This window comes from Malaya genurostris, chromosome 2, assembly GCF_030247185.1.
Source record: "Malaya genurostris strain Urasoe2022 chromosome 2, Malgen_1.1, whole genome shotgun sequence".
Lineage (NCBI taxonomy): Eukaryota > Metazoa > Arthropoda > Insecta > Diptera > Culicidae > Malaya > Malaya genurostris.
This window is the reverse complement of record NC_080571.1, coordinates 346,784,090-346,790,089: the sequence shown is the minus strand read 5'-3', so window position 1 is coordinate 346,790,089 and position 6,000 is coordinate 346,784,090.

Here is a 6,000-nt window from a genome sequence, read left to right as displayed (position 1 = left end):
GAAAGCAGAAATTTATAACAATAGTTGTAAAAAATTAGATAGCAAATTTAACACAGAAAAACTATTTCACAGCTAACTTTTAGCATCGTTTCAATTCAAAATTGTTGAATGAATTTTTTATTTAGCGATCTGATTTCTTCTTTTAGTTTTTTGAATTTCTGATCATTATATTTCGATATAAAATAACGAAAGAACTCATTTTTTTTAATTAATGAACTTCATCATGAGTCTTGCAAATGAAAATAAAACATCATAACTGATTTTGTTATTATATTGTTATCATAAGTTTTAACTTTCAACTATTTTCATTTGTTAAATATCTCAAAATAACTCAAATTGTTATACATATCAACTGTTGATATACTTGTGTTATGATTTTGTTATGTGAATCTGATCGGGAATCTCCTGTTAACCTATCGGATTGTAAGTAGGGTAAGGGCTCCCTATTTCATCTCATTTGTAAGGACGTCGCCTTCAAACCTCGACTTAGCCACTAAAATCACTATAACTATTTCATATTACTGCTTCATTCGCCTCGCTCCACATTGAGATTTGATTCACATTCCTTGGAAATTAAAATAATGTTCATAAAACAGCAAAAAACACTTATGAAATGTTCACTACTCTGCTCCTAATTTCATCTCAATGGATTTTTATCCATCCTATCGTTGATCCTTTATTCAGCCTATAAATTAGCAATGGCGACAGCAATCAAAACGAAATATTCCACTATTACACTCTCAGGTTCAAAATGTCAGAATTCTTCTTAAAAACGGCCTAATGCCAACTATGAGACAATATACGATATTTTTAGAACCAGTTTGAAATCATTTCAACGTTTGAAAGTTTTTCAGTCGTTTCCGTTACCTTTCGCTTTAAATTTTAAATTTTACTGAAAAGTTAATTTGGTGAACTATAAATAAAAACAAAACTGTGACTATTTATTCACTAGCCCTTCTTAAAACAAAGTGTAGAGCCAGAGATGCCATTTATACAGATTTATATGTATTGTATAGATTTTTGCGTTCGCATACTGGTTTAAATCAAAGTACCGATTTTGTAAAGATTTCCTAAATTTAATACAGATTTGTACAGGTTCATAGAAAGAAAGAAGTAAAAAATTAGACTTTTCTCTCTGAGTATCTATTAGTAATTGATTGCAGTGATTCTTTAAAAGTTTATTAATCAACGGACAAATCACATGTTAAAGTGAAAATCTTTTATGTAGATAATTGATTATGAACACTGACAAACAAACAAATTTGGAACCAATTTGAACTATTTGAAGCCAGATCTTTTCATAGAATATGTATTACGTTGCATAGAAAGCAAAGACATCATATTAACAAGATATCCAGCTCTCACATTTCCCGAACAAATCATTGGCAACATCCTTTTTTGCGAACATGTCGCCCTCAGGTGAGTCCGCATCGAATCTCATACATAGAAGTAGGGGAGAGAAATGTCAAATTCGTGTGCGCCAAAATAGCAGCACTGCGCACCCATACGATTGACATGATATGTTGAATGTGATGCCGTGCGATGGCGTTGCTGAACTGAAGATTGAGATCGCTCCAAGCTGACAGGGTCTGATAGAAAGTCTATATCTGGTCTATCTGTTTTCACTAATAAAATGATGTTAACAGATTTTATTGGTGAAAACAGATTTAACATCATTTTATTAGTGAAAATTGAATTTAATCAAAAATTTTTAATACTCTTCACCCTTTATATCCAAACCAGAGATGCAAGGTAAAAATTTCAAATATAATCATGAAGGGTTGAAAAAGTCTGTAAACTCTGCGGGCATCCAGTTTTCTGTAAAGAGTTATCCGCGGAATTGGTTTAGCGAGGAAACAAAGAAAGACCACGGTATTTTCCAAAGGTTGTAAATTTTTACGAGCCTCTACGAAAAAGTATACAAATCTGCGGATTTACAAACAAATCTGCAGGTCTGGCATCGCATGAAGGTTCTGATAGTCTTCACTCAGTATAAAGTTCAAATGGTATTGAATTGCAATTAGCGGCATAATCTGGTAGGAAAATCACGTGCACCGAAGCACGTATGTTGACAAAATCGCTCTGTGTCACGTGAAAGTGAAAGTAGACTCCCGGCAGCTTCAGGGACTTCTGTTTTTTTTTTACTGTTCATCATAAGTTTGATGTCCCAGAAGACGTTAAAAAGCAGAACATGTCAAAGTAGGTCATAGAATGCATGGTTTGGCAAGCAATTTGCTCATGTGGAAAGCAGAGCACCCAAGTTTTCGACAACCAGGACGAACAGCGGAAAGAGGAACCTCTATTTCCCCTTCGAAAATCATACTAAGTTCCTACGCTTTTCTGGTTGGAAAATATAACGGCTTCGGAAACATCCTAAGAATGTGCAATCGGAGAAACGTATGAAGAAAAATGGATTTCCACGAAAAAAAAAATTTTTTTTGTCTAATCGCTATACAAGACCTTTTGAGTAGTGTTAAGGAGCAAGACTCTTTGCAAGTGTGTAGGTGAAGTAAAAAGTGTGTGCGTAAATACAAGTTTTAGTATATTTTTATCAGTTTTATTCGATAAAACCACCACAGAACGAGATAAGCAGCGAATCGGTTGTTCCTGTTTTGATTTGTGATTTGAAAAAAACAAAGAGGTAGGTTCTACATCTTTTAGTTTTTATGAAAACTGCAGTCGAAAAATAAAACCGATTTCTTCTTCTTCACACTAAGACACTTGATCAGCTACCAACACATTTCCGTGTGCATTTTCACTTGCTGATTTTGTGGAAAAATAAAGATTCCCTTACCTTTTCTTAGCTTTCCAACAAAATAGAATCAATTGTTTTAGTATGACGAAGGCACAAGTTGAAAAAAACTGACACAAAATCCTCTAGGTTCTCATAAAAGTGCATTTTAAACGAAAATATTAAACTGTTGTTTGTTTACAATTTAGTCAACTCATACAATTATGCTGATACAATGTTGCTAGAATAGTTTTATTTTAATTTATATCAAAGTTCGAAATTTGTGATATTTTCCAACAAATAATGATATAAAAATGTAAAACTCAAATTATAAACCTAGAATTAGTACTCCAAAATTATTTTAGGAGACATGTTTGGAAAATAAAATGTATTTTTTTCTTCTTCTTTATATATTACTTTGATTAACTGGCAGCGCTGAAAATATAAATTCTGCACACCAAGTAGATGCTGCACAAAATTTGTTACATTAGTAGTAGTATACCGTGCCTCAATGGGAAATCATGTATCACACCATCAAAGTTATCAGCTGGTAGCTACGCCTTTATAACGAAATCACATTGAATGCTCTTCTCGAGGCGTAAGACTATACATGAACTTCATGAATGGACATTTATTTCTAGATAGAAGCTTTTTTAATGCGAATACCTTGGAAGCATACAGTGTTGTAAAAGTACATTTTACGAAGCATATTTCGATATATAATTATTTTACGAAGTAAATACACTGTAATGTTTTTTCTCCGAGTTTATTTCGTCAAAAACTATTTTCGCGCATAATAAAAATATGGTTATGAAAATATATAATTTTGGAACATACCTAAATAATTGCATATCACAAACTGAATATTCCTGATTATTAAATACTTTCCAACATCAATCACCATATAGTTTGAAAGGATGAAAAAATCTGGTAAAATTGTTATGCATTTATAGAAATATTTTCATATTATTAACGAGGGAAAAAATTCAAATTTATGCGTAAAACAGACGAAAACTTACAAACGTTATACAAATAATTAAAAATAAATAAATGAAATTTCACAAAATATCAAGTAGCCTAAATATACAATTCAAGATAAAACTTCGCGTGAAAAATAATCGAATATCGATCTTCATCGATATCAATACTACTCATTGAAATATCAAGTGTATTTTGTATGTGTATTGGAAATAAGTCAAATGCACATCTGCAACATAAACAGTCGTAATACACTAAAATCTAACACTAGCAAACCTGGAAAGAGTCTTGCTCCTTAAGAGGAAAGTTTGTTCTCCTCGATATGCTATAGAAATTGAATGAAACGAACATGAAAAATGTTCAAAAGTATCTTAAATTTTAAAGAAAAGAAGTATAGTGAACTTTCCTGGAGAATCGTAACCTGGCGAAAGAGACGTTGCCTCGGGTTTGTTTTCTGGGAACTCTGTCATGTGTAATTTCCATTTTTTTTATCATCATTCTGAACGGAAACCACTGCAATTATCTCAATGAATTTCGATAGGACCTTGTAAGGAAAACTACTGAAGGCTCCTCGCACGGAAGCCTCTTAATTCTGTTTGCACCGTTACGATTGCTCCCCGGAACTAAAAAGCAGTTTGCTACTTTTCAAAATAATCTCCAACCGGAACTCGTTATCATAAAGTAATTCCAGGTTGCAAAACTAAGAACAAGACGAATGAAGCTAAGTGCAGAATACAGCATCCGGCAGCCAGAGCAAAATGTATATTCCTTTCGATTGTAGTTTACTATTTTCCAGTTCTTGCGATGAATGGCTAATTGGATTATGCAACGAGAGGAATACTGATACTGTAAATGCAGTAGCACATGTTTTTCCTCCCCTCTTGAGATACAAACTTTCTCGAGTACGGTACGGCTCATTCCAAATAATACGGTGTCCCGTAAATTGACTACCACCTTTTTGCAGTACATTTTATTGTGTAAGACTTATGCTTACTTATCATCGGAGGATAAAAATATCGAAGCAGGCATCGATTGTTTGCATCGTTATTGAGTGTCATGCTTGTCAAAATCAGCTGGAACTCGACCGTCAATTTATCGTAGTAGTGTCGCATTTCATACTAAATTTGAAAAATACGGTCAACACAGATGGTAATTCCAAACGATAATGCTTTCATGATGATGGCAGAAGAAAAACACCATAAACAACATCCGCGTTCGTTTTCATATTTACCTTCGATTCAGCGGTAGCAAATGGGACGGGGAGAGTTGCCGAGCAGATATCGGATGATACACGACCGGAATAAATTTTGTAGCTCGTTTCGGATAGCAGCGAAAAAGATGTGCGTTCTGTTAAAGGTGTTGCACTGAATTGTGATTGAATTCAGAGTTCCCAAAATTTGAGTAAAATGAAGTATTCACGTGCGTTTGCATGCTGAAACAGTATGTCATGATATTCAGAAAGAAAAATAAAACACATTCGAAGGAACGAGTCAATGCCAACTTTGCTTCTTTCCCGTTCTGAAGAGGAACAGTTGTCATAAACTAATGGAAAATTCCTGCTCGTACACACTCATTTAATTTTCCTCGTTAGAATGGCTTCGTCTCACGTGACACAGGAGTTTACTTAATTTCTTAGCGCACTGAAGCGTGTCGAATGCGGAACACACTCGCAATTCTGCACCCGGAGAGCTTTTCGGTTCTAAACTACGGCTCTGCTAGACGGAAAGTCATGTTACATTGTTACTGAACGGATGCGTAGTAACAAAATACAAATCTTTTGCACGCTGGAAAGGGTTACATACAAAGTTGAGAGAAAAAGGTAAGCTAAGTTGGCTATCTATTTAGAGGGTTTAATGCAAATTTTATTTGAAAATACGAAAAACAATTTGTTGGTAGTTCTTTCGAAGAAAAAAAATCAAGTTAATTTATAAGAAAATGATAAATATAATTGTAGAATACGCAATAAATAAAATGGAAAAAAAACTTCCTACAAAACACTCATTGCATTTGTTTATATATTTGACGTTTCTCACCCCGTTGTGAAAAAAAATTAATGCGCACCTCAGTTGTAATCGGTTGGGTTTAAGTCTTGGCTTACGCATTTGATCGAAAAATGAAAAGGGACAATCTGAGTATCTTGAAAAGTGACCGAGCAAAACGGGGATGGTTGGTTTCTGGAAAATAGATCGAAGAATAAGGTAAGTAGAGGCGAACAAGGTAAGTAATATTTGAGTGAAAGAAACTATTAACATGCTATACGGGATTCATTTCTGCCATTTGTAAGGGTCAAA